This window comes from Microcebus murinus, chromosome 17, assembly GCF_040939455.1.
Source record: "Microcebus murinus isolate Inina chromosome 17, M.murinus_Inina_mat1.0, whole genome shotgun sequence".
In the NCBI taxonomy this organism is placed as follows: domain Eukaryota; kingdom Metazoa; phylum Chordata; class Mammalia; order Primates; family Cheirogaleidae; genus Microcebus; species Microcebus murinus.
Window position 1 is genome coordinate 47,560,671 of NC_134120.1, and position 27,616 is coordinate 47,588,286.

The 27,616-nt window shown below is 42.1% G+C and overlaps 1 long non-coding RNA gene and 1 pseudogene across 1 annotated transcript in view; both read right to left on the reverse strand.

The window, feature by feature from the left end:
- LOC142861627 (uncharacterized) overlaps positions 1-27,410 on the reverse strand; it is a 355,037-nt gene extending 327,627 nt beyond the window's left edge. The window contains exon 1 of the long non-coding RNA XR_012912851.1: positions 27,381-27,410. This is a non-coding gene — a long non-coding RNA (uncharacterized LOC142861627). The remainder of the gene's footprint in view (positions 1-27,380) is intronic.
- On the reverse strand, positions 1,318-3,185 carry LOC105860867 (dnaJ homolog subfamily C member 21-like; annotated as a pseudogene).
- Positions 27,411-27,616: the final 206 nt, after the last annotated feature.

A 27,616-nucleotide genomic window follows, 5' to 3' on the forward strand; every position in this document is an offset into this window, starting at 1 on the left:
AGGCCTTTATTCAAGTCATACTGGAAGAAGACAGGACAGCAGCTGCTGACGTGGGTCATGTGAAGAGGGAATACGGGCTTCAGTGATTGATTCCTGTCTTGTCCCATTTCTGTATTTTCTCCTTTAGTGCAGAGATACAGGGACGTGATAGAGGCAGGAGGGAAGAGGAAATCAATTCAGGGATTCAGTTAGACTTATCACGCAATTTGGACGAGACTTGCCTCTGAAATACTGTCTCTCTGAGCATTTTCACTGGAGGAGGTAACACTTGGGGGTTTTATAAATTGAATCTGGTGCTTATGAAAGACCTGGCTTGGAATCTGGGTGTTAGGTTTGTTCCCTAGAGGAAGAGCTGGCCGAAGGGGAGCAGTGGAAGGATAAGTTAAGTGGGAACAGTCCCTTGGGCCTAAGGTCCTGAAGACTTAATGCATGTCTTATGCATCTTCATAGTTGGGGATTGCATTACAAGAGTCACTTGCAAAAAGACACACATAGGGAGGTCAGCTGATCAGAGGCTGAATCCCAGAAAAATTCAGTCCTACTCTCCCAACAGCGTTCATGTGTTTTCTTTAGACTGCTGTACTTGTCTGCCTCCCCTCAACCAGAAACATTCCTCATTCCCTTTCCAGCAGTCTCCAGATTAGAGAGTGGTTTGGGGACATCATTAAAGGTCTACAATTGAAGTATTTGAGACACTTGGCTAGAATAGTTTTGGAAGAGTAAAGCTGCTGCTAATTCAAAACTTTTCCACTGCGTAATACTCTGGGCTGATATCTCATTCCTGGAGAGTATTCTAAACATTTCTCAGCTTTCATTTTTCTTGACCCACTAATAATTTTTCCCAGAAGGACTATCAAGACTGTTAATTTTACTTGACATTGTATAACTGTCAGAGAAATAACAAGTGATCATTCTTTTTTTTATGTGTTAAAATAATTTAATTCTCCCCATACATTTCTGTCCATGTAAGCCAACAGAAATCAATACACACTTTACAATATTTACCTACTTTGAGACATTCAGGACAATTCAGATGGCAAAAGTATAATTCAATCACTAGTGAAATGTTTAAAAAATATATATTAAACAAAAAATGCTTTTACAAGATAAAAAACCAATCTTCCACAATGCAATAAATTGCAGATCACTGAAATTTTGACTTTTTAGATGATTTCAGTTCAGTTTTTTGGTTTCAAAATCCAGAGACAGTTTAAAACAAAAAAGCGTAGGTAGAATTTCTATCTGTTTTTACGTTTTTTCCTTCTTGCTTCAACTACTTGTTACATTGTTTACAGATGATGATGTGAAGGTGCTCTTGCATGACCTGTGGCCTTTTAGATGGTCAAAAAGTTTATTCCGAGATGGAAATTCACTATGGTAGGTTGTACAGCTGATAAGAACATCATTCACTATCTGTGGTTCAGCAGGTACTTTGACAGGTTTTTTCATATCTTGGTTTTCTTTCCTTTGGGTTTAGGAACAGTTTTAGCTTCACTTCTTGGATCATCACATGGTTCGATGGTCTCTGAGACGTTAACATTTTCTTGGGAACTATTTTCCAATTCTTTGGCATTGTCTTGATTTAAGTTAGTATCTTTTGAATCAATCTTTACTCCTTTTCCAGTTCGATTTTCATTGAAATTGTCATCATAATTCTGTGCTGGCTTCTGTTTCTTTTTTTTCCTGTTTTTTAGAAGGCTTTTGTTTTGGTGCATCTTCCATTTCTTCCTCAGAATCGTCATTCTATGGATTTTCATCAAATTGAGGTCCCGAAAAATTTTCTTCCTCCTCTTCCAACTGTTGTTTTAACAAGGCAACCATTTCCCGATGCTTCTTTGACTTCTCGTGATTCTTCATGGCCTTTTCTGTCTTAAAAGATTTGTCACACGCCGGGCAGTACAAGTCATCATAAAGCTCAGCCTTGTCACTCAGCCTTATCACTCTCGTCCCCATCCTGTCCATCCTTGAGTTCATGTTCCTCCACTTCATTTTCATCTGATCCATCTCCAAACTCCTTTGCATACTGCACCTCCATTTTCCGGAGCTCTTTGGTCATCCAACTCTGTTCTCTGCACTGCTCCGCCAGTTTTGCCTGCTTTAGCTGCTGCTGCCAACGCATCTCTTCCGCTTTCCTCGCCTTCTCTGCATTCTGTTCTTCCACAAGTTCCCGATGCGCCTGCACTCTCATATCTCTTTTACGAACGAAAGCTACCAGCTGCCGGGCGAGCTCATTCTCCTCTTTCCTTGCTTTGTCTCAAATCTTTTTGTTTTCTTTTTCCATGGCTTGTTTTTTTTCCCAGCGGTTGGAAGCTTGTCGTGTATCATATTCTTCCTTCCAAGCAAAATTCTTTTGCGTGCAGAGACTCTGCCAGTATGCGTAGAACGGATGGACTACCGTATCATAGTCACTCTGGGGCTCTCCAAAAGCTGGGAGATCCTCAGCATTCTCCTGTAACACAGATTCTGGTTCTTCCTTTGCAATCATCTCAAAAACATTACAATACACTGTATAAAATCCCTTTTCATCATCTGCATAACTGGAATAACAGGTAACAGTGAAATAGTGAAGCAAATCTAAGCTGTCATCTTTTCTTTCTTTTTTTTTTTTTTGAGACAGAGTCTCACTCTGTTGCCCAGGCTAGAGTGAGTGCTGTGGCGTCAGCCTAGCTCAAAGAAACCTCAAACTCCTGGCCTCAAGCGATCCTCCTGCCTCAGCCTCCCCAGTAGCTGGGACTACAGGCATGCGCCACCATGCCCGGCTAATTTTTGTATATAAATTTTTAGTTGGTCGATTAATTTCTTTCTATTTATAGTAGAGACGGGGTCTTGCTCTTGCTCAGGCTGGATTCGAACTCCTGACCTCGAGCAATCCGCCCACCTTGGCCTCCCAGAGTGGTAGGATTACAGGCGTGAGCCACTGCGCCCGGCCTAAGCTGTCATCTTGGTACTCTCCATCAAGCCCACGTTTAAGTAAGGCCTCTCCATGATTATCATACCATGCTCTTTCCTGAGGGTCACTAAACACATCATGGGCTGCTCGGATTAATTTAAATTGTTCAGCTGCTTCTGCGGCATTATCCAGATTTTTATCTGGGTGCCATTTCAAGGCCAGCTTCCCATAGGCCTTCTTCAGCTCCCCCTGGCTAGCGTTGCGCGCACCCCCAGCGCCTGTAGTGACACTTCATCTCCCAGCCCGGCGGGGGCTCGGGCCGGGCCAAACGGCTCGGCAAGTTATCACTCTTAACAATTTGATTTGATAAGTAGGTACCCCTTTTCCTTTAAAATTGATGAAATTTGAGAAGCAGTTCCAAATCATACCTTCGTAATCAAAGGAGCATAAAGTTAAGAGGCAAATATGTAGGCATTTGAGCAAAAGCAATAATGAGAAAAATGCTGCATTACTTTATCCTACTTCTATTCCCCCATTAAAGAAATATTTATGGAAAACCCATTATATGCTAAGCACTAAGCAAGGTGTTAGGGATAAAATGATGAACAAACAGAAGTCATAGCCCTGTAAAACTTATCTGGTGAGAAAGATAGTAAGCACATAAGCACACTCATCATTACAAAGTGTAATGAGGAAAGTGTATGAGGTGCTATGAGAACTTGTCATAGAAAGACTTGAGTCAGCCTGTGAGTCAGGGTCAGGGAAGGATTCCTTGAGAAAGTGGTTTTTGGGCTGAGACTTGAAGAAAAAGTAGGAACTGACCAGGCAAAGAAAATGGAATGAGACACTCTGCAGCTGTGGAACGGTAGGTGCAAAGGTCCTGAGGTTGGAGGCAGCACGTGCATTTGAAGAACGTAGGTCAGTGTGGCTGGAGCTCCAAGAGAGGAATAAGGGGCTGCATTATGAAGTTGATGAGATAGGCAGGGGTCAGACCATGCAGACCATCCTATAAAAGTTAGGATTTTGTGATTATGTTGACAATAGGGAAATCATTTGAGAGTCTTCAACAGGGAGTGGCATGATCATTTATGTATTTTGAGACAGCACTAATTGTAGTATGGAGAATGGATATGGGGCAAGAAAGGGTGTTGGGGGCCAGCACAGAGTCTGTTGTCCAGTGCAGGTGAGAAGTCAGGGTAGTTTGGATTAGGTGGTGGAGGTAGAGATGGAGACCAGTGGATGGTTTGAGTAATTAAGTGATGAAATTGATAGATTGGATATAGAAAGTGAAGAAGGCAGGAGGGGTCAAGCCCCACTCAACTTACCTGGTTTGTCATACTTATTAGGTGATGATGCTTGTCACTGGAAGACAATCAGATTTGGGGTGAAAATCCTGAAACTTGTTCTGGGTATGAGCATTTGAGGTGCTTTGAGACACCCAAGTCTATATATGGAGTAGACAATTGTGTGCAAGTCTGGAGCTCAGAGGGGGCTGGCCAGAAGATGTCAAGTTGGAAGTTGTTGGTGTATAGGTGGTTATTGAAGCCATATTTTGGTGGGGTATGGGTGAGGGCTGATGAACTAGCTAAAGCAATTTAGCTCAAAATGACCACATGGAAATTTATACAGCTTTAGCATTGGATGGAAACTTAGAAATTACATTTAAAGATTTTTTTCAAATAGTAAAACAGTTTTTATTATTTCTACTATAAAGCAACACATGCTTATTATTATGGAAATTTTTGGAAAGGTTAGACCTCCCTGCACTTCCGTGTTTTTGTAAACAGATAAGGAAAAGGAGACCTCAGAGAATGAAAGTGACTCGTCTTTAGAAGCATAGCTGGGCCAAGAACACTAAAGCCCTTAATTATGGTTATTTTATATCATGGTCATAAATTGCAATTGTTTTTTTTTTTTTTCAGTTTTTAAAGCCTCACTCTTGCTGAGGCTGGTTTCAAGCTCCTGACCTCAAGTGATCCTCCCACCTCGGCCTCCCAGAGTGCTAGGATTATAGGCGTGAGCTGCTGCACCCAGCCCTGTATATTGTTTTTAATCTAGGAATTTCTTTGATATGGAGGGGTAAAATCTCAGGAAACAGAGAAGCCTTCTACTATTATTATTTTGATTATGAACAGGGCCTTTTCTTAATAAGGGATCTTTAACAGCAGGACATTTATAGGCCCTGGGTGATATGAGTAGTATAGAGCACGCAAAGTCATCCTTTTGTCTTCCCTTCTCTTCTCTCCTAAGGTTACTCAGTTACCTAATTTCCCTAACACCATTTTGATGTAGAAAGACCAGGTCATCCTTGGAACATTTTGTTATTTTGGACAAATGTATAGTTTTATGTCCAGTTGAATTGCTTATATAAATTCATGTAATTCTACAGTTGAAAACCTCAGCAATATTTTCTATCTCAGTGCCATGCCAGAGATAAAGGAATTAAATCATTTTCTAGTTAGATAGAATGATCAATATTTGATAGCACAACAAAATGACTATAATCAATAATAAGTTAGGGTATACTTTAAAATAACTAAAAGGGAGGAATTAGAATGTTCCTAACACAAAGAAAGGATAAATGCCTGAGGTGATGGATACCCCAATTGCCTTGATTTGATTAATTCATGTTATATGCCTGTATCAAAACATCACATGTACCCTATAAGGATATAAAACTATTATGCATCCATAACAATTAAAAATGAAAAAATAAAGAAAATTATTTTCTAAAAGAAAAAAACCTAAAAAAAAAAAAAAGAGAGAGAGAGAGACAATCATTTTCTTACCCTTCCCTAGAAATTAAAGGGTTCCAGATCATGTAAGTGAGTTTCCGGCCAGCCTAAGTGGTGGGAGAGGACCTGGCAGGAAAGAATGAACTGAGCAGGTGCAGTAGACTCTCCTGTGCCTTCTGTTTTCCTGGAACAGCCGAGATGGGAGCAAGGGTGTTCCAGCAATCATAAGCAATGATCTGACCTCAAGTACAGCTGCTGAAATCAAGGAGCAACCTGGTCATGCAAAAAGCTAGCCCATTGGAAGTATAATTAATCTTTTTGGCAGTTTCTTGCTTTCAAAAACAAGAATGAATCAGGGATTTTATCTGAGGTTAGTAGTGAGTCATCTTTGAAGAAAAAGTCTAATCAAACTCTGGACATCTGGGGCCACTGCGGAAGATGGGATTATGACCCCTTATAGTAAGTGATGTCTCATCAATATTCATGTTTCATGAGGAGAAACTATGATCAATTCAATTATATTTTTGCCTGTCTATGGATAGATAATGATGCAGGCAAGTTGGATGGTAAATGTATTGGTGTTTATCAGGTACTATTCAAGGAGAGAACTCGTCTGACAAACACACATATTTTTTGGGCCTGTATTTTGGTGCAAGTCATAGGTTGGGTTTCCTGGGCAGCAGACTCGAGGAGGACGAACATTCGGGGGTGACTAGGAGTGCTCTTGATGGACATCTGTGGAAGGGATGACAGCAGCACCCGCCGCGGGTGAGGCACCTCGGCAGAGGCCTCTACCAACTCTACAGGGAGTCCTGCAGCTGGGGTGACCCTCAGAGTTGTTCCGAGTTGGGCCAGCGACCGCGCCATTCTACTGCCACACCCCCTAGTCACCAGATGCTGGCCGTCCCAGGAAGGGGGCACGGGCCTCGCGTGAGGCAGTTCTCTTCAGCCAGGGTGGTCCACGTAGGGGTCCGGTCACTGGGAGCTTCTGCTTCCAGCTCTCCCAGAAGCCGAGGGTAGGGCCTTCATTCCCGAGGGAGGATCTGGGTACCTGTCACGTGGTCATCACGGTCCACTGCTAGGGCCATTTCGGACTACTTTCTGCAGGAGTTCAGGAGGCAGACCCTTCTAGGACTCCAGGGGCTTCTCTCTGATGCAACTTAGAAGAGAAAGATAGTTGGGCAAACTGTAAACGCTGCATTTACAGCTGATCTCAGGGCTGAAATGGACACTTGCAGTCACCCTCCTCTACTCTTCATTCTAGATTCCCTCACCCTTAGTTAAACCTCTGCTATCTGAGTGGCTTCCTTGTGGGTGTGACCCAGACCCTCATTCCTGGGGAATCCAAGCCCTTGGCCATCAAGCCTTCCTCTGGCCGAGGCTCCTGTGCTTATCACTTACCATCAAGACAGGGCAAAGAGGAGAGGTACCAAGCAGCACCCAAGTGGATCACCTGGGTGTCAGACATATTCCTTCCCCCTGATTGTATAATAGCAACCCCCTCCTGAGAATCAGGCTCAGTTTCCCCTACTAGGGTATTGGCTCTTCTTGCCTGCTGGTCTCTGTGTGTGAGAAGCCCAAAGTGCCAAGTAGAAGCTATAGCTTATCATTCCAGGAGACTCTTGCTGTGTCCCCTGCAGGACACATTTCCCATGGGCATCAGGACCTGTGCGACCACAGAGCCCCAAGTTGTGGGGGCAGAAAGTACAAATTCCCCAAGTGGGACCCTGGGGATAATGGGATGTAGGGCCGCTCCCACTTCTACTACTTGGTTCTCAGACCTATATATTTCACCTACTGTGGACACAGTAGGTAGAATATACATCTATAAACATCACTGATTTAAAATGTACACTGCATCCTGAACGATAGCCACCTGTCTTTGCAAACTAGTATTTGTGAGTTGGCCCTTCAGCTGTGCTTTCAACAGGCTGTTCTATCGTTCCATCAGGCTGTTGGCTTCTGGGTGTTGCCAGTGTAGTATATGAGAGGTAGATTCCATGGCCATTGCCCTCTCCTAGGCTCGTTTGCTGCAATATACACTCCTTAGTCTGATACGATACTATGTGGGGTACTTTGCCAGTGGATTAAATACCCTGTCAGCCCTTGCACAGTAGTTCTGGCTGAGGCCCTATGGTAGGAAAGGCAAACCCCAAAGCCAGGATATATCTCTATTTCTATGAAAATGAATAGCTGCCCCTTCTATGGAGAAAGGGGTCCCATGTAATCAACTTGCCCCCAGTAGGTGTTGGCCCCTCAATGGATGGTGCCACACCAGGGACTGAGCTCTGGGCTCTGCTGTTGGCAGTTAGATATTCGGCAGTCACAGCAGCTAGATCACCCTTGGTAAGTGAAAGGTCATTCTGTTGAACCCATGCGTAGCCTCCATCCCTGCTACCATGGCCATTCTTTCCATGTGTCCATTGTGTCTGCTGTAGCTATTGACGGAAGCCGGCTGGGTCATTCTGACTGTCTGGATGTTTAGTGCGTTTTCTGTGGTGGGTTATCTCTGATGGGCATGGACACATGACGTAAAGGCCTTCATACTTTGTCCCATGCACACGTCCATCCACATGTCTTTGCTTAGAGCCTCTGATCTTCCACTCTTTCTTCTTCCAACTCCTGACCACTCAGCCAAGCCATTTACTATTGGCCATAATCCATGCAGGGTCTGTCATTGGGCCACTCTTTTCTACAAAGTGGCTGACCATGTCTGCTGCCCAATGCTCTGTGTTGGGGGGAGGATCTCCCCTCACCACTGTATTTCAAGGCCAATCCTGAGCAAGCTTGTAGTGCAGCCACCATCCACTTTTGCTTTTCACCCACATACTTAGCTGACCCATCTATTAACATGAACGAGGCTCAGGCTTTTCCCTCCCCCATCAGCTGGTCGAAAGGTGTAGTCAAAAGGCCCGTGTGACCACAGGTGCGTGCCGAGGGACAGGCTCTGGCGTAGCAGTGGTGGATGACTCGTGGGTCTGAGCCACCTGCTTGTACTCGCTGGCCCAACCATGTTTAATCCCGTAAGTACCATCTCATGTTCCAGTGAGCTACCGCTGGACCTGTCCAACCTGTGACTTGTAGTTCTGCCACATCCAGTTCACAAGGGGCAGTTGTGACTGCATGGCTGCTTGGTGCCCCAGGGTCAGACACTCCTTCTCTGCCATGGCTCAGTAGCATGCCAGGTACCATTTCCCAAAGGTGCATAATTAATTCTCTGTGAAAGGTGGCATGCCAGAACCCTGTGGACCTGTGCTTTGATCCTCCTATTGGTACTTGCTGTAAAATGCATGTGGCATCCTCTCTCACCACAGAAACATCTGTTACCGTAGGGCCTGCTGGGATATATGGCCCCATAGATGGGGTTGCTTGACCTACAGCTCAGACCTGCTGTGTAGGTTCCTGCTCTGATCCCAGGGAAAAGCTGGAAACTCGGCATATGTGCTGGAGCAATATTCCCAGGTATGGAGTATGCTACCTCGAGAGCCCAAAGAATCCTACCAGGCTGTGTGCTTCCTTCTTCACGGTGGGAGATGCCAATTACAGTATTAGTCTTTTACTTTGGGTGTGAAGTCCTGGCCTGCCCCAGTCCATTAGACATCTAAAATTTTTCTGACATGTTGGGGCCCCAAATGGTCGGAAGGTTTACCTCCCACACTCTGGAGTTCTTGGATCTTACCACGGCCCCCAGTGTACCCCACTGTGCTATCTGCTCTGATTAGAATAGCGTCATCGGCACAGTGGCCAGTGTGATGTCTTCTGAGACATCCGGTCAGCCAAAGTCTCGCTGGATTATACTATGGCAGAGGGTGAGGGTCAGTTAACATGGTTCTGGGGCGAGACTGTAAATGTTTACTATGGTTCGTTTCAGGTGAATGCGGACTATTTTTGGTCGTCTTTTGTGGTAGGAATGAAAAATGCATATGTCAGCTCCCTGGCCACATATCATGTACTTGAAGCTGCTCCAGCAAAGATTTCGGCCATGGCACAGCAGCTGCAATTGAAGGTCCTACTTTGATGAATTTGTGGTAATCCGTGTCATTCTCTGGGTTTTTGCAAGGCCAGAATGGTCGATTAAATGACTCGATGATGAGGTGGTGATCCTCGTCACCCTTCATCTTTTCATTTTTTTAGGATGGCACTAATCTCTGCCATCATCCCTGGGAGGAAGTCTTATTTTGCATTTTCTGCCTTGGTGACGGTGGGAGTTTGAGGTTTCAGAGGTAACCCGTTGGCCTTCCACCTTGCTCTACGTCTCGCTCCACAGGCCACGGAGCAAATGCAGGGGTCCTGACAACTAGCAAGTGTGTCCATTCCAGTGACACATTCGGGGACCAGCACAATGACCCCCAGGAGGGTCAGGGGGCCTATTGTGCTCACTGTGACCTGGGCCTCGGTCAGGACTCCATGCATTTCTGGCTCCCATGAGCCTCTGCTCTCACGGGGGTCATGACGATAACTCAGTTTTCCAGATTTCTGTGTCAACCTTCCAGGGTGCCACAGGAAGGAGGTGTGTGTCTTGGTGAGTGGCTTTGCTCAGCTGAGGGCTGTAGGGACTAGCAGCTAAGGGTGTTCTCCTTGCAGCTGCCCTACTGGCCAGGGAGTACGCTCTTCATCCTGAAGGGGGCAGAGTGTCACAGAGTTCCTACTACACCTGCTCGCCCTCCAGCCCCTTCTCAATATTCTCCTATTTCTTCCAGAGGCTTAGGGACGGCAGCTGGGGAAACTTAGCTTTTGGGCGCCTCATTTGCATAAACCTCTTTTAAGACCCCAAACCTAATTTTGTATTATTTTTCTTGAAAAAAGCCCCCCCCCCCTCCAATACAGAAGTTTCAAAAACTCAGTTCTTCCCTTGATTCTGCTTTACTAAACTCTGAGTCTGAGAAGAGGAAGAGAAGGGAAATCGACATTTGGGTGCCTACACTGTCCTCAGCATCAGGCTTGGTGATTTATTGCATCGTGTCATTTCAGTTTGCGAACATTATTTGCATTTCTCCAGCATTCGCAGTCTTTGATTCCTCAGTTTCTTTGCTTTTCCTTTTGCCCAGAAGGTCATTTTTGCACTTTGCTTGTATTTGGAAGCCTTTCTTATTCTTTTGTATTTAACTCAAATGCCGTGTCTTCTCTGAGTCCTTTTTTGACACCTGGAAAAGGGCTGGTGCTTCTCACAGCACCGTGTGGGCATCCCTTACTGGGCTCTGCTCTAGGATCACAATTGCTGCTTACACCTGAGTCTACCTAACTTTTCTGAGTTCTCAAGTGGCAGATTTTGTGCTGTTCACTTTTGTGTCTCAGGGTCTAGCAAGTCTCATGTCACTGAATGGCAGTGTATTAAATATCAGTTGATTGCTTGAAATAGCATTGGTTCTCCAGGCCAGGAAAAAAAAGATCTCAAGAGCTTAAAATTCTCTTTCCTTTGAGGACTGAGTTCACAAAGCAACTTCTGATAAAGCAATTTGATTTCCTAGTTTCTTGATAACAGGATGAAGATGTTCTTAGAGAAAGGAAACAGACATTTCTAGTAGTAGGGGGTATAATTTTATTGCAAAAGAACAAATCAACATTCTAGTTTGTCAGACTCTTGAGACTATTTTAGCCAGCATCAATCCCTCAGATCTGGAATGCTTCTAAGTTAATGGATAAGATTGAATTTTAGAAGCCGTAATAAAAGTTGTAGAATCTGGACTCTACATGGTGAATTACTAATCTATATATTCTTTAGATATTTTTATTATACAAATGGGATCATCCTGTATGTCCTGGTTTATAAATTCCATATCAATCAATAAACATTCCTAGCATCATTCTTGTTTTTTGAACAGTATTTAATTATATGAATATGACAGAATTTATTTGACTGATCTGCTTAATAATTTTTTTAGGTTCTTTCTAATTGTTTTGCTATTATAACCAAAATGTCAGTGATCATCTTTATGCATATATCTTTGCCCACATATCTAATTGTGTCCTTTAGATAAATTTTTAAAAATGGAATTGTTTGCTCAAAGGGTGTAACTATTGTGAAAGACATATACATATATGCGTACACATATGTATGTGTACATACATATGTACACACATGTATGTATGTATGTATGCATATTTATTTTGCTTCCTTGGCTGAGACAATTTCCTGCCCTCCATCCATGGTGTAGATTTGTTGCAGAGAAGTTCCAGCTTCCCTTTTGTCTCAGGGGGCCACGTTGCTGAATCACCCATGGACTCTGAGCAGAAGTAATGTGTGTTACGTCCTGGCCAAGGTTGTTAGAAAGTACGTGAGCCTTCTCCATGGCCTCCTCTTCTCTGGTCAGCTGAGTGTTAATAATGTCCAGGGTGACAATGTAAGCCACACTGAAGGTACTAGAGACTGTCAGTCAGGCTCTGCCATCCTGTCTGTCAATGGGAGGATGAGGAGCCCCTCACCCCTGTCAGGATTATACACTTCAGACTCCAGGTAAGGAATTACTCCTTGTGATCAGCCGCTGATGTTAGGGGCGCATCTGTTACAGCACCTAGTGCTTCCTTATCTAATATAGCCGGCTTGTCCTCCAAAAATGTTGTTCTTCCACCAACAATGTATAAATGGCCCCTCCTTGTTCCTGTTAGTCTCAACAATATTTCTAGAGCACTTAGAAAATTGCCAACTACCTAGCTGGTATCTCGTTGTTTGATCTTGCAATTCTTTGCGTTCTAGTAAATTCGACATGTTTATTGACTGCTTGCATTTCTTCTTAGCCCAGACATCTGTGACTTCAAGAATTCCTGGAAGGCCAAAAAGAAAAAAAATTTAAAGTTTTAAAAGTTCTTCTACATGCATATTTATGAACACTTGGAGATACTGTCTTTAAGCCAAAAAATTGAGGCTGAATGAACAGAAATAAGAGAGTACCTGCAATATACTTTATCTGGGGCTGCCGGCAGCCTCTCAGTGGGGTGTGAGTCAGTCTGATGGGGTGTGTATGAACAGAAAGAAAAAAAACTCAACGGAAGTTGTTCAATTGTTTTAACGAGTCTCGAATCCACCGGATTAAGTGAAAATTCATCTGATTAAATTGAGTGACACTAATTGGTGAAGAGAAGGCAATCAAATAGGCTGTGCAGTGTAGTTATTCAAAGTGCATATTTTTTTCTAATTTACTTCTGATGGTTTACCCTTCTTCCTTTGTGCTCCGTGGGCTGATTCTAAAAGCAGTATTTATTGAAATACACCACAACAGATTAGGGGATTCTCTGTGTATTTCGGTTTGCTTTTATGTCTTCAAACCAAGGGTTATTTGTTCTTTGAGTAGGATCATGGAACACAAAAATAGCCTGTGATAAGTCATTGTGTCGGTTTCTAAAAACCTAAGTCTATAAGAGGATGAGGCGGTAGGTATGCAGAGGTAATAGGACGAAGGGGAGAAGGATTGTAGGAAGAATCAGAATGGTTTGGAAGAAGCAGAAAGAAAATATGTGGTTCTACCTGATGGAAGACAATTCTCCCAGCTGGGCCCTGTGGGTCCAGGAGCAGTGAGGGCCCGGGCTCATCCTCATGTTGGTCACTGGGAGGCAGCCAGATCCCAAAGAGAACGGCTGCATGGTGCACAGGAGACGGCTTGACCTAAGGCTAGGGGTTTCCAGCTTTAAACATATCTCTCTACCTCTGACAGAGCATAGAAGCCACAAGAATTTTCTAGATCTGAAGAGACCGTGTATATCTGGGACAGTGAGTTGTATGTCAGCAATATATTTATGAAGACAGATGACCTCAACATGACCCTGGAGACAGGGGCATCCCCCACCACGCTGCAGGATGGAGACTGAGCCAGAAATTAAGTTTATTTATTAAGCTTGGATTATTGTGCACACCTGAGTCAGTCGACAGAGATTAATGTCCACTCTAACTGCATTTCCTGGGGCCAAACATCTCAGATCGTTATGTGCTCATGAGGAGCCATAGTTTTATTTAATTGCATTTGTTCATTTACTGTAATTTGATAATATTTCCTATGAGCACACATTTAAATAATTATTCAACTAAAATGATGTTTTCAGAGTAAGCCTGGCAAAGGGGCTTTGGAATTTTGAAGACTCTAGTGATATATGATTCCTCAGCATGTGGTTTAGATTTGAATTTCATCGTGACTTAGCAGAAATCGGAAGATTATGTGTATTTAACTATGGGAAGAGTCATGTGCAGAAAATACTTCTTAAAATCATGAAAAATAGTACAAAGTGCCAGTAAGCTCCAGTCATAGGACACTGGACCCCAAATTTTAGAAGGGGACCCTGGTATTCCCCCCCCCCCCCCCCCCGCTGAGTCTTTGCTTAGCAGTATATGAAATTTGAGTCATCGCCTTAAGCTTCGAGTTACTTTGAAGAGGAGAAATTAGATGGATGCTCCTGGGCATGGGAACTGTGCTGTCCTGGTTTAGGGCCAAGAGCTTGATTCTGGAAGGCTGGAATCCTTGTCCTATGAGAATGGACCTTCCCACCGAGTCATCCAGGTTTGATTTGGGATCTGGGAGCCACACTGGTGATGGATGGTTTCTCACACTGGTTTCTGACCTCTTTCCTGTGTAGTTGTGTTTTGATTCGTATTCAGGAATTGCTTCTAATGCAGACCACATCAATGGGAAGGACAGACCAATCCCAGCTTTGTTCTCCATTAATAGTCTGTGACGTTTCAGATTCATGATTGGCATCAATGTTGTGTGAGCGAGACTGGCTAAAAAATGTGATTTCAGTCCATTCCAACTTGTAGCTGCTTGTTATCCCGCCTCAACCAAAGTCCTTCTTCCTCACTTCTTAGACCACGTTTATGTGGGCACTGCTGCCATGGCTGTGTTGGTCAGGGCACAGTTACGCTGAGGTGCTTGAAGTCCTGCGTCAGCATGTCTTAGGAGTATTTTTCTTGCTTGTGTGAACTATTGTTCCTTCACTTCCATGGCCACACAGCAACTTCCGGCTTTAACCACCTTCTGAGCAGGGCTGGTTGCCGCACACATGCCAGGCTGCACACAAGGTCACCTTGTTGGTACAGTTTTGTAAGGAGGTCAACCTATCTAACCTCTATTTTCTGAGTCTGGAGAGGCTACTCTGAGGCAGGCAAGGGTCTGTCTGGGAGCTCACCTTTGTTCAGGGAAGCAGTGGGAATTCCATGAATCACTCATGTGAAGGAAGGGACTTAGCTGATGATATTGTCTTAATCTCGTATTTGCGTCTGCTGTAGAATTAAGGATTTTCCACCCACCTGGGGAACTGGGTTGATTTGGAGCAGCCCTGAGCCTCTACTCTGGTCCTTGAACTATGAATTATTATTTATTTTATTTTATTTTATTTTATTTTTTAGCATTTTTTTAAATTTCAGCATATTATGGGGGTACAGATTTTAAGGTTTCAATAAATGCCCATTCCCCCCCTGCCACAAGTCTGAGTTTCCAGCATGACTATCCCCCAGATATTATTCTTTTTAAACAATCATTCTTGCTTCAGACCCTGAATCCAGAATTATAATGTTGGGACTTCACAGGGACCTCCATCTTCTCTGCATTCTCTTTTCTTCAACCTACAGATTAAAACAGGTGTTTATGTCTAATTTTTCTTAAGTATGTCTTGGTAGATAACATTACAAGGCAGATGATACAATAATACTCAGAACCCAATTTTTAAGGAGGGTTTTGGAGGGAGCTGGTCAGTGAGAGTGAAGCTCCTGTTTCTAACAGTCTTGGCTGGATGCCTGGGTAGGCAGCGATCCCTGATCTAAGTAAGAGTCAGGAGCAGAGAGTAGTTGGTGTGGCAGAGGAGGAGCTGAGTCAGGATACGCTAAATTATGCTCCAGTAATGAATTAACATTGCAACATCAATGGCTTGTTGCAGCGAGGAACTATTTCTTGATCATGTACAGTTGTCCTGCAGGCCCTGATGCTCTGTAGAGCAGTTCAGGCCCAAGCAGTGATTTAGAAATCCCATCTTCTTCTTTTTAATGTCTCTGCTATCTTTTTTTATCTTGACATGTAGGTTCCAGTCCACTGTGGCAGGGGAAGGCAGAGCTGGAGGTTTGTGTAGAAGCTTTACACAACTTTGCCTATAAGAGACACATGGTACTTCTACTTAGAGTTCGATGGCCAGAATTAGTCACCTGTCCCTGCCTAACTGCAAAAAGGCTGGGAGGAGTAGTCACCTCCCAAGAGTGAGAGTGGACGCTGATATTTGTGACCAATGGTAGTGCTTACCCCGTGGAAGCTATGCGATCATAGGACTAAGGCTCCTGCCATGAGGTGGGGCTGCCGAGGCTGGCATTTTCCTACAGTTTTCTCCCCACCAGGGACCATGTTGCCGGTTTAGCATCGCCAACACGGGCTGTGCACCTTGCATCTGTGATCAGCTACATCTCACCCTGAGAGCTTCTGCCATGGACTCATTTCGAGAGAGTGGGGAGCAGTGGGGAACAGTTGGTGCAGCTCTTTGTCTCCTGCACCCAGGAAGATTGTTTCCTATTTCTAAGATTCCTTAAAAGTACTCATTTTGCTTTAACCATGTGGGTGAGCAAGTAGGATTTTGAAAAGCTGCCGCTGATTCCTCGGGCTCATTTAGGAGCCATCTGGAAGAGGCCTTAGGGCCAAGGCGGACGTGCTGTTTCCTCAGCCTCCGAGAGCTGTCCCCAGGGAGCAAATACACACACACTCAGGCTATAAATCACTTCTCTCATTGGTGCTAAATTGACTTTTAAGCCTTCTAAACTCTTGAACCAGCTGATGGCAGGATCCTGGGTGGCAGGATGCTGGGCCCCGTGCTCACATTGATTAAATATAAATTGCATTTGTTGCAAGATTTAATGCATGCATTAATAGAGGCCGCAGCAGTGGTTCCCAAATGCTGGCCTGTGACTGGCTGAATCGGAATCACTTGGGACACCAGGTGAAAGACGGATTTCCAGGCTCCATCTCAGACCCACTGAATTAGAATAATTTGGACTTAGGCACAGGAATCTTTGAATGAGCTCATCATGTAGATGCGTAGTCAGGTTTGGGAGTCCCGCAGATGTGGAAAGAGCACTGGAGGGAAGTTTGAAGGTCTGCTAGCTGGGTTCCCGTCTTCGCTCCAGTGCTTTGTGGTCCTTGACAAGTCACTTAACTTTTCTGGTCTCAGTTTTGTCATCTACATTGTGATGAGATGAATCTATTTTATTAAATGAAATATTACTCCGAGTTCCAATATATAAGCAGATAAAAGTAGGGCAGCTCTGGTGGAAGGAGTGCTCAAGTTATCCTTATGTTCCCAAAATGGTCCTTAAGGGCTGCCAAGGAATCCTAGGGATTTCTGGGAAACAGTCTGGAACACTGCTGGGAGAGGGATCGATCATTAAGGTTCTGTTAAGTTCTGGAAGCCTTTGAATTGTGGCCATAGAAGGTGGGGTGTGTCTCTCTGTCTCTCTGTTTCTGTCTACCTGTCTGTCTTTCTCTGTGTCTCTGTTTCTCTCTGTCTCTATTTCTCTTTCTGTTTCCTTTTCTTTGCTTCTGTCTCTTTTTATCTGTCTCTCTGTCTCTGTCTCTCTGCCTTTTCTAAAACAGGTGAAAGCTCAGGATATATATTTCATAGATATATATATGTATATATAAAGTTTTTAGATAAAACATGGTAGAGTTTTGAGAGGAGAATATCTGAAACCCATTCGACGGTGCAAAATTGTTCTTGCCTGTAGACTTCCTTTTTTTTTTTTTTTTAAACCTTTAATGGAATTTTCAAGTTCTGGTCATGAGTTTTTGAAGTTGAACTTATCAACTTACGGGTTTTAACATTTCTTAACATATTTGACCCAAAGTCCTGGTAGGCAAATCAGGCACTTATTTAATACAAATGTATAGTACGTGGTGTAGACTGTGTAAGCAGGCTTTTGTTTAATTATTGCATCTAACTACTCAAACGCCCACTGGACTCCTGATTATTTTTGTTTTGGGGATGACAGGTATTTATCATATTAGAATGATATGAGATTAGGTGTGACAGAATTCCTTTAGGAGTAAGAAGCCTTAATTAGGTTCCAGAATTGTCCTGGTTTAGCACAGGATAGGATTCTACAACATCTGAATTTAGCACATTTAAGTTTTATTTTAAAAATAAAATCATTATTTCCAACATCCACAATAATGATAAGGACCATGTGACATCTAGGTGTCTTAATATTTTCACTCCTAAATACTTTAGTACATAGATCCTAAGAACAAAACATTCTGACAGTACAACCACACAACATTCTAACACATTACACTGATAAAATATAGGAAAGTTAACATTGAGATATTATCGTTCTTAAATATTCAGTCCAGATTCAAATTTTACCAACTACTATTTATTTTTTATAATAATACCAATATGAATTTTCACCCTCATTTTTGAACTTGAATGAGATAGCCCTGTAGCTGTAGGAAGAATAAGATGCTATGAGAAGCCGGGCGCTGTGGCTCACGCCTGTAATCCTAGCACTTTGGGAGGCTGAGGCGGGCGGATTGCTCAAGGTCAGGAGTTCGAAACCAGCCTGAGCGAGACCCCGTCTCTACCAAAAATAGAAAGAAATTAATTGACCAACTAAAAATATATATATACAAAAAAATTAGCCGGGCATGGTAGCACATGCCTGTAGTCCCAGCTACTCGGGAGGCTGAGGCAGCAGGATAGCTGAGCCCAGGAGATTGAGGTTGCTGTGAGCCAGGCTAACGCCATGGCACTCACTCTAGCCTGGGGAACAAAGTGAGACTCTGCCTCAAAAAAAAACAAAAAAAAAAACAACAAAAAACAAACAAACAAACAAAAAAAAAGATGCTATGAGAAATCTATATATTCATCATCTGTTCATTCAACAGCATTAAATAACAATACAGAAGGATACAGGAAAGTAGTTTATAGGGGTATAGATAAAATGCTCTTTATCCTGAAAATCTCAAAATCCAGAGGTGTCCATGGAAGTAGGCAGAAATTCACAAATAGCAGAATATGTTATGATAGAGAAAACCACAGGTTAATATAAAATGAATGGGAATTATTAACATTATAAAATGAATGGGAAATGGGAAGAGTAGAAGGAGGTGTTTTGTGGTTGCCGAATTAGAACATGTTTTGGTTGTGTACAAAGCAGGTGGAGACTGCTTGTGGTCATGTGGATCTGTAGATCTGGGGAGAGATTAAGGCTAGAGCCATAGTTTGGAAAGTGTTACAGAGAGGGAAAGTGGAAATCTTAAAGGGAGTACAGTTTTTTTTAAAGGGACAAACAAAAAGTTGAGGACAGAAAATTGGAAAGAAGACTAAGAGGCAGAAAACCCCAACATACGGTCTTGTGTAGGAACTACTTTTCTCATCACAAATTTTTACCAGGTTATTTTTTTATTAGAGAATCAGGTCATTGTAATGCCTATTTTGCTATGCCCGAAAACCCTCTGTAATCCATCTTCTGCCTTGGGTAAGAGGATTTGAAGAAAACAGTCCATGTAGAAGTTTAAATAGAAAGTTAAAAATTCATGGTGGCCCTTTTCTGTTGAAATTATGATATGAATCACTATTATTTGGGAAGCTTTTTGCCTAAAATAGGTAACATCCTGTTGATTTGCCTCTCACTATTCTATTAATTGAACTGCTGGCATGTTTATGTTTTGAGACCTATTCTAGCACTATTAGATTTGCCAGATGAAAAACACAAAGACCAGTTCAACCTAGGAGATAATCAATTTTTCATGCTCATTATCATTTAGATGAGTCTTTTATAAGGGAATGGTTTCAGCATGACGCATTTTAATGCTGAGTAACACCTCATTCCTCTAGGTAGCCAAGAGGAAGACTTATATGTTCCCAGCGAAAATGTTAAGATCCTAAATTACAGAGTACAGAGAAAATCAAAAGGAAAATTGTGGAAACGAAATGAGAGCCAGAGCGCTGATAAAATTTATTGCCAGAAAACTTTTCAGTTTCATCAATATTTTTATAGTTGCTTAACCTTCTTGATTTTTTGGATGCCCTCTGACTATCCTGGAGGAAAAAGCAAAGTATTCAAAGCTTAAATACTTTTTCAAACCTTTTCTATGTTGACACCATTTGGAGCCATTTCAATATTTCATATTGGAAAAAAAAAGACATGTTTCCCTGAAAAATTAAGATCAAAACAGACCCAATTACAGTGGTTTCAGCAGTGTTGGCCAAAGGCTGAACATCTAACAGCCTCACGACACATGGCTTTACCCACGAAACCAGCAAGTGGCCTCAGAGACCTGATTATAGGAAGGGAAGAGAGTGCTCTGATTCCAGTGTTCTAATTCATCTTGATTTTTGATAATTTACTAACACTTAGTAGATCTTACACTTAAAATGAGAATATTGCAAGTAATTTCTCTTTCTTTCATTCTGAAATAGTTAAGCAAGGTGTTAACATGGCATGGGCCTGTCTCTTAAGGAGTATGATTTAAAAAGCTACCCCATAGTTGTGCTTTATTCTTATTCTTATTTTTTAAAATGGCTTTTGGCCTTTGGCTCTGCTACTCAACCTGCTCATATTGCCTCTCCTACTGTGCACTCATACCAGCCCTTCTCCCAGGGGATTACCCAGCCAGGTGTGTATGCATGTGGCATGCAACACATGCTCACATCAGACATATATGCCATACAAGGGAATGTGGGCAGAAGAAATGACTTTTTAGAAATGTGAGGACTGAAATGGGGGAACCAAGAAATATTGCTGTCTTCCCCCAATATCGAATGGCCTTTTTTTTTTTTTTAATATAGAAACTATATTCTTTTTACCATCAAAGCCTCTGGCAGTGATAAGCATGATTTCCAAGACTGTACATAGCACCAGAAGAGCTCCAACTAATGTGCCCAGCTTCAATTTCAGCATTGCTCATTAGAACAACAATGCAAACCAGCTGTCCCCTGGTGTTTGGAAAAGAAAGATCCAATTAACTGGCTGTCATCCACCTGGTTCCAGATTTAGCCATCTCCTTATGAGTCTGTAAAAGCAGCCAGTTTGCATGAATTTTAGTCATTAATGCAAGCCAGGGGGTGAGGGGGATGGAGACAATGGATAGGCTCTGGATTGCTGCGGAGGGTAAAAAGTGAAAGGCTCCATAGAGCTTGGACATCTGGAAAGTCAGTAATGAATTAATTAGGTAAGATTTTGACCTTAAAACTGTTCCTTATTTTGTGTATGTTGATGCGAAGGCCGGAAATACATTGTTTCTATGAATGGTGAATATAGAACCATTTTGGGTATTTTTCTCCTTAGTAATAGTGGCATTTAAAGTGTGAACCACCTATCTGTATTGCAATTAACCAGATTCCTATATTGGAATATTCAAATATCACCGGAACTCATAACTAAGGCTTTCCTTCGTGGATTTGTAAAAATTATCCTGATTAACTCAGAAACAAAAGCAATGACTGGAGCTCTTAAGTCATCGTTATTCTCTCTTTTGAAGGAAAACACCTAATTGATATCTGACCATTTAGGCCCTGGAATCATAAATCCACTGGTATGCCTCCCGGAAATGTTAGAGGCTCACATCTTTCTGGGGTAATATCACATCCTCAATAGAGCCATCAATAAAACAATCATTTCTCAACACTGAAGACTGCAAAACCTGTTGTATTACACTTTCTAGTCTCTTCAAAATCACATTTGAAAAATCTATTTTGTTGCAAGATGACCAATCTCATCTGATTTATAAGCTGTGGCCTCAGAGGAAATATGGAATGCTTGGAGTTGAAGCCAAGGAACAAATGTGCCTGGCCGGACGTAGACACTTCCTGCATTTCGAGCAGTTCCCAGGACGTGCTTCACAATGTGTCAGTTTGCAATTTTTAAGTCATGTGGCAAATGTCATTTATTTGGCAGCCTGGGTATGATGTCTATATTCCATTAAAGGCTTCTATTTCGGGTTTCCATACCTATGCTTTCTCCCCTGCTCCCCCCTCCCCCCCAAAACTCTACACTTTCTATCTGATCAAGAAAGCATGTAAACTGATGATCATTTTCTAGAAATCACCTTCCTTACCATTTCTAATTTTTTTTTCTGAGACAGAGTTTCGCTCTGTTGCCCCGGCTAGAGTGCAGTGGCAAGATCATAGCTCATACAATCTTAAACACCTGAGCTCAAGTGATTCTCTTGCCTCAGAATCCCAAGTAGCTGGGACTGCAGGCATGAGCCACTGCACCTGGTCTACCATTTTTAATTTTAAAAGAATTTTGTGAATTTTCACTTCTCAAACTGTCAAGATGATCTTAAAATGGTCTCATTTCAGATGAGGTTTTAGACTCCATCTCTTTCCTTGCTCTTAATAAAGTTGCAATGCATTTTAGAAAAAATGTTAAGATTCCTCTGATGTCAAAATTGTTGTAGCCTGTAATGCATGAGAGAGAGAGAGAGAGAGAGAGAGAGAGAGAGAGAGAGAGAGAGAGAGAGAGAGAGAGAGAGAGAGAGAAGGGGAGAGAGAACACTCTTCATGAAGTATGCTTAGTGGAATTTCTTTAGATCACTTGATGGTTGTGGAATTTAATTGCTTTACTTAGTTAAAGTATATTTTACTTCCTACATGTGACCAAAAACAAATAAACAACTTGCTGATCTTGGATTTCTATGACCTTAAATAAAAAATTGAATAAAGAAAATAAAGCTCCCCCAACTACAATCACAGTCTTAATGTTTAAAAATTATTCTTAAAGAAATAAAAATAAAAATTATTCTTCTAGGAGAAGCTGTTTATTTGTCATTGTGAACTGATTGGCTAACACTTGATCTGAGTAGATCTAATCAATGTTTCAAACACTCTGTGGTAATTCTCAAATGCTCTTTTCCCAACTCATCTTTATCTCGTAAACCTCCAGATCATGAAGATATTATTGCCTGCTACTCAGTAACTGTAGCATCTGTCTGAAGTTGTCCTTTCATTCCTCAATCATCTCCCGTGGCCCTGATTTCTATAGGGCTAGCTCTTCTAAACCCACAGCTTCATATTATCTTCTTGATATTTTTTATCTCTAGTCACCTTCATGACCACGTTGAGCTTCTCTATAAAATTTTTTCTGAAGCTTATACCTTAAAGTCTGAAACTTTCTTTTATTGTAATCATTTTCTTACCACTGTAACTGCATTTGCTTATTCTTATTGATGGAATCATTTCTGCTCACAGTGACAGTCTAATGTTTTTGTCTCCCTTCATCACTTGCCCTTTCAGACTGAGTTTGTTTTCCTGTCACGCCCTGATCCTGTGGTTAGCCCTGGTAATAATGTCCTCGCCAGAATCCTAAAATCCCTCGGTTTACTTTACCAACCTTGTTTTTGTTTGCAGCTACCATAATTGGGTGCTTCTTCTGTGTCTGCCACTCTGCTCATCTGTAAAGAGGGAATAATAATAATTGCTCTGTCCAGTTCAGATTAAAAACTATTCGTCGAGTACCTATTGTGTTCCATATAGTGCCTCAATATTTGGGATAAAAGATGAATAACACATATGCTGTACTTGAGGAGCTGACAGTCTATTGGAGAAATCTAAGAAAAAAATCTCAGGCAGGCTTTTTCCAAGGAATGGACTCAATTTTTCCCCTTTCCATGATGGTAATAAACACTCAAGAATGCGTTGGGATTCAGATGATTTTGTTATTAGCTGAAGGTGGGCAGACAGATGTTTACCTAGAGCTTCCAGAATAGTGGTGACCCAGGAATGCATCGAGATTCTCTGAGGATGGATAGGTGGATGGCATTCTTGGAAGAATCTCAAGTCATATCACTAGCCACTGGGAGCTTCACTGGGGACTCAGGGCCATAGAAACCTGCCTACCTCTCCCTCCTCCTATCTGGGACTGCACTCTGTTGCCTGTTCTGCATAGCCTTCTGTGTGCAGATCGTTTGTTTATTTCACGTAAATAGATGAACTTTTGTCCTTTGCCTATATCTGACAGTGTCTTTCCATCCCCCCTTCATCCTTGTCTCAACCACACAAGGAGATGCATGCACACATCGATCACTTAACTATATGAGGTAAGTGATATGAGGGGGAACTGTAGTGGGAGTATACATTGGCACAACCACTTTTGAAAACTGCTGTTATCTACTAAGGCTGAAGGTATGCGTGCCTATGACTTTTCATTTCCACACTTAGTTATGTATGTAACAGAAATGTGTCCATATGCTCACCAAAAGACATGTGCTAAGATATTCATAGCAGCAACATTCCTTATAGCCCCAAAGCAGGGAACTACTCAAATGCCCATCAACAGTAGACCTGGTGAACTGTGTTGTATTCATACACTGGAATACTGTATAGCAATGAGAATGAACAATGTGGATGACTGCCACTTGCATGAGAAACAAGACTAGGCAAGACAAAGCCAGGTGGTAGAGGGCAGGACAGTGACTACCCTTCTTAAAACTAGTTACTAGAGGAGAGCACAGGGTGGGACTCCTGGGGTGCTGATAATGATATGTTTCTTGATTTAGGGCTCATTTGTGAAAATTCATCAAGCTTTACATTTGTTCCTTGTGCACTTACTTGTATGTGAGTTTATGTTTCAATATAAGGTTTAGAAAGAGTTGGTTCTGTTTTTTTCTCCTTATTGCTTCTAAAAGCAGCTTGGATTATAGAACTAAAATATGGAAAATTACAATCTAGAAAAGGAGCCGTCCTGTTACACATTTCAAATTGGCACTTGCTTTGAAAAGCAATCATCAGGCTGGTGGGGGGTGTCTTTGAACTGATGTTCCACAGATGAGAATACTTGTCCCAGTAATTGCAGAACTCTTGAAATGAGCTGACTTGGAATCTATTTCTCTGTTTTGCTCTTGTTATTTTTCTTTTAACGTGGATCTGATAATCTTAAATATGAAACATTTCGCTTCTATTACGTAAATTACTCTTAAAAAATGACAGGTTAGCCACAGAATTAGTATTCCTTCAGAAAATTGCTGGCTATTCCTTGAAATCTTGTAAAATGTGACATTGGAGAATGAGCAAACTTTTAACATAACAGCTACATTTTTAACTCTAAATTTGTTGCACTTTCACAGTTTTAGGAGATGGAATATTTAAAAGGTCCATGTAACATTAGGAAATTCCAACCATTGAAGACAGCTTTTCAACACAAATGCAGTGATTTTTTTTTTTTTTTTTTAAATCACACATTTCCTTGGTCATTGACCTACAACAGTTTCGTAAAACCTTGTCCCAGTAACAATCACCAGCAGCCTTCCCGGGACACCGAATTAACACAGTGGTATGAACATGGACTTCAAACCATGGTCTTACAGGAGAGGTTCTTTGTTCTTAGACCAGCAGTCAGTTCTTGGCAAGAGAGGTCCTTGTTCTGGGCCCTGTTCTGGTTCACCTCTGGCCACATCCTTATCTAGAGGATAAGGAATCCATGGGCCTAAGGAACTTGCGGTTTCTTTTTCTAGAACCATGTTCCAGGTAGGAGGGACTGGGGAATTCGGGCGTGTGCTTCCTGAGCCCTCACAGCTCTCCTCAGTCCTCCTGTATTCTGACTGTCACTGGTCTGTGCACTCTTAGGCCCAAAGGGTGGACAAGCAGCAGCTGTTTCCCTGGGGTTGGCATTGTAGACCGAGCTTAGAAGTTGACAAGTCCATAGGCCTGTGTTCACGGTCCCTGGAGGACAGAGCCAGGAGTGAGATGAGAACAGGGGAAGGCCTGGCAATGGCTTGTCTAGGGGCAAGACCTGGCTCTTGCTATACTACTGCCTCCTGTTGAGGAACTCCAAGGAACTGGAGAATTCTATTTTCTGGTCTGGCCTTCAAAGGCATTGTGAAGCTGTGTTTGCTAAAAGTATGAGGACAGAATGTACTTTAGTTTGCTAGCTTAATTCATGACTTGTATGTATTCTATGCATGGTCAATGGCCTGCATTTGTACATTTGTCCTGAACACTCTGAATGTTAGTGATGGGCCTGCCTTGGACATAAATGACTCATGAATTAAAGGAGAAACACTTTTAATATCCATACTCAATTGTGAATTTTCACAACAAATGTCTAACTTGTTTTAATAACTTAAAGACATTTTAGTGATTCTAAAATGTGTACCTGTGTTGATCTGGTCAACTGAGGTTGCAATCTTTGACTGTAGAACTTGTGGCACGATGAACTCCCCCACTGTGTGCACAGTCAGCCCTGTCAACCTAATTGGGGAATGGTAGATAGGACCATTTGGCTAAACAGAACTAACTACTGAAAGCAGATCTTCATTAGGATAAGATTACGTAAAGCCTCACACCAAAGCTTTTTTCAAGTTAGGGCTGGAAGAATCTGTCACTCACTGATTTTATTCCATGCATGTAATCATGATTCAGCAACACAGGTATATGAATGCTTACTCTGGACTAGGCACTAGAATCCAGTGATGAACAGGACCTCTGCCTCAAAACGCTCCCAGTCTGATGGAGGAGGCTCTCTAGGCGTCAGCATGCTGATTGCTGTGTCTAGGATAGGTCCATTGACCAGGCTGGGAGCTTATGCACGGATGGCTGTGTGCTGTGTGTACTTCAGAATGTTATGTTCTGTGCATCATTCACAAGACTGAAGACACATTATTAAAATTCTATGCCAATGACTTGTTAGAGCAGCAGTTTTATTTTAAAATCTACATTCTGTTTCTTTGTTTGGAAACTTCTTGTTCTCCAACAATTAGGCCTTTAATTTGACTCTTAGTCTCCATTTCACCAAAAGTACATAATATTGGGTACATGTCTCCTTTTCTCCACTAATTTCATCTTGTGGTTAAGATACTTGAATGGTCAGAGCAAGCAGTTTGCTTCAAAAGGATACTGTTAGCTTATGAGTGCTCAAGTTAATTTCTTAACCCGTCTCTAGCAAAAATAGAAAAAAATTAGCCGGGCATGGTGGCGCATGCACGTAGTCCCAGCTACTCGGGAGGCTGAGGCAGGAGGATCGCTTGAGCCCAGGAGTTGGAGGTTGCTATGAGCTAGGCTGACCCCACGGCTTTCTAGCCTGGGCAAAGGAGTGAGAATCTGTGTCAAAAAAAAAAAAATCTTAATCCCATCTCATCCAGACTTCCCTTGTTTTTTCTGTTTTTTTTTTTTTTTTTTTTTTATCACAGCCATTATCACAAGTTGATGCCTTTTGTTGTGCAAAGATTTGTAATACTTATAGACTTTATCATATCTTTTAAATTTAAAGGTGATTGATTCTTTTTGCTTTTTCTTGGCTATAATATACAGACATATAGACATATGTGCTTAGACATATCCTAAGCTCAGATGCAGCTTGTGAATTTTTCACAAACTGAACACATCTATCTAACCAGCATCCAGATAGAACATAACCAACACCCTGCATTCCTTTCTAGTCATTCCTCATCACTTTTCCAAGGGTTACTGCAACCTCAATTTTTAAATTTAATTAAATTTTAATATTTTTATTTTTAATTATATGGGTGCATATTAGTTATATATCTTTATGGGGTGTATGTGATGGTTTTTTTTTTTTTTTTTTTTTTTTTTGAGACAGAGTCTCGCTTTGTTGTCCAGGCTAGAGTGAGTGCCGTGGCGTCAGCCTAGCTCACAGCAACCTCAAACTCCTAGGCTCAAGTGATCCTTCTGCCTCAGCCTCCCGAGTAGCTGGGACTACAGGCATGTGCCACCATGCCCGGCTAATTTTTTATATATATATCAGTTGGCCAATTAATTTCTTTCTATTTATAGTAGAGACGGAGTCTCGCTCTTGCTCAGGCTGGTTTTGAACTCCTGACCTTGAGCAATCTGCCCACCTCAGCCTCCCAAGAGCTAGGATTACAGGCGTGAGCCACAGCGCCCGGCCTTATGTGATGTTTTGATACAGGCAGACTGTGAATTAATCAAATCAAGGTAATTGAAGTATCCATCACTTCAGGCATTTATCATTCCTTTGTGTTAGGAACATTCTAATTCCAATTTTTTAGTTATTTTAAAGTATACCCTGACTTATTGTTGACTACAGTCACTTTGTTGTGCTATCCAATATTAT